At 53.8% G+C, this 1816-nt stretch overlaps 1 non-coding gene across 1 annotated transcript; it reads right to left on the bottom strand.

Annotated features, from left to right (window-relative positions):
* Nucleotides 1-865: 865 nt before the first annotated feature.
* Nucleotides 866-937, bottom strand: TRNAQ-UUG (transfer RNA glutamine (anticodon UUG)). Its single transcript has one exon. It is a non-coding gene; the product is annotated as a tRNA-Gln (tRNA).
* Between the last annotated feature and the right edge of the window lie 879 nt (nt 938-1816).

Genomic DNA, 1816 nt, shown 5'->3' with positions numbered 1-1816 from the left:
CGGAATTTTTTGAAATCGACGCTCGAGTACAGTATATTCAGTCTTCCGAAAGTGAAAGCACGTCTGTATTTGGGAATTATTATATTTTGCAAACAGGGCGCCAAAGTGTCAAAATGACTAGATGGAAGATAATCATACCATGGACGAAATGAATAACCCTTATGTTTCTCCATTCTTTCAACCGGCAAGTCTAATCAGACTAGTTCTGCAATTCTGATGCTACGAAGACCGAACTCCCAACAATTCGTACCCTCTCCCCGCCCGCAACGCTACTGGCATTCGGACCTCCCTCGTGGCCAGTAGCCATTGGCAAAGCCTTATATGCACGGATTCTGCCTTGCCCCCAAGCTATTGAAATCTTTCTTTTGCAGCACCACGCACACACGCTAAATTATGAAATGATGCCCCCGGGCAGTTGCATAATAAAGAGGGCGGGCGGGGGCGCAGGTCTCTCTATCCAGTGATCGAATTGCAAAAGCATTGCCCGCCTGCAAAAAGGCAGCGCAAAAACATTAGCAGGCGCGTGCACGAAGTAAGAGCGCGCTTGCTCGACGTACATAGCATTGCCCATCTGCAGCCGAGTTCGTTTGCCTTTCTTGGCTGCTAAGGGACCCTGGGAGCCGTGCGCTCCATTAAAGCGCCTCCACTGAAGGGCAGCGCCAGATCCGCTTCGCCTCCTCTCCTCCTTCCAGCCTCCACTTTCTCCCGAGAGCCGCGCGCATGCGCACTGCTAACCAATGCCTGTTGCAAGCACAAAATACAGCCCCCTTTCTCTCCCCCCCCCCTCCTGGTTTGACGGAGCAACTCCTGGTCGCCCTAAGTAAGAGGTCCCCAAATTTCACTTAGGGCAAAAATGTCCCCCACGAGGTCCCACCGAGATTTGAACTCGGATCGCTGGATTCAAAGTCCAGAGTGCTAACCATTACACCATGGGACCTGCTGGCTCCTTAGTGGAGCAGGAGGCTTCCTCAGTTACAGCAGCCGTCGTCGCTGCTGCTCCCCCCCTGTTGCCTTGCAAATGGTACGAGCGGATTAGGCTAGCTGGACGGGGGGAGAGGAGGAAAACAAAGCATAAAAATATATCCGGCGAGGTGGGTGGGAAAGCAAGCGTGAGCATGAGCTCAGCAGGAAATGGCATATTTATTCATTTTTCCCTTATGCAACATTAGACTGTAGAGCTTCGTTTGCACGGCACGGCTCTTTGCACCGTGGCGCTAGTCGCGGCTGCAGCGTTGCGCGCCCAGGGCGGGTGCAAAGAGGGCGTCTGGAGCCTTTGCTTGCAGCGCCAGCCAGGCGGGCCTGAAGGTGACGCCGGAGAAGCACCTGCCTAAGATATTTGAGTGCTTGGTGGAGAGGCGGGGGGAGTGGACACGCCAAGGCTGTCACGCGCCTGCTGCTGCTTCATTCCGTATACTGTACTAAGGGCAAGCGGGATGCGGATCGTGCCCTGGAAGGAACGGGAAACGGCCCCCCAGAGCGAAAACCTCCGTGCGTAACTCTTTAGGAGTGAGCATCGCTTTTAGGCGCAGGGATCAGCTGCGGCTGCTGCGTAAAAACGCACGGGATCAGGCTGTGTTTTGCAAGGAGGAAGCAGCGCCGGTGCGCTTTGGAAGACTGACTTTCTCTCTCTGTGTCTCTCTCTCTCTCTCTCACACACACACACACAGACCTGGCTGGTAGTGAGAATTGCAATAGCCAGTATCATACTTGATTACTGCTAGAATCCAAGGCATCGGGTATGAGAGAAGCAAGACCTCCCTGGGGTGTTGATGCTGTGAGCCCCTCCATCGTAGGCACGAGTTGGATGTATGTTTAA

This window comes from Podarcis muralis, chromosome 13, assembly GCF_964188315.1.
Source record: "Podarcis muralis chromosome 13, rPodMur119.hap1.1, whole genome shotgun sequence".
Classification (NCBI taxonomy): Eukaryota; Metazoa; Chordata; class Lepidosauria; order Squamata; family Lacertidae; genus Podarcis; species Podarcis muralis.
This window is presented reverse-complemented; position numbering and strand designations above follow the sequence as displayed.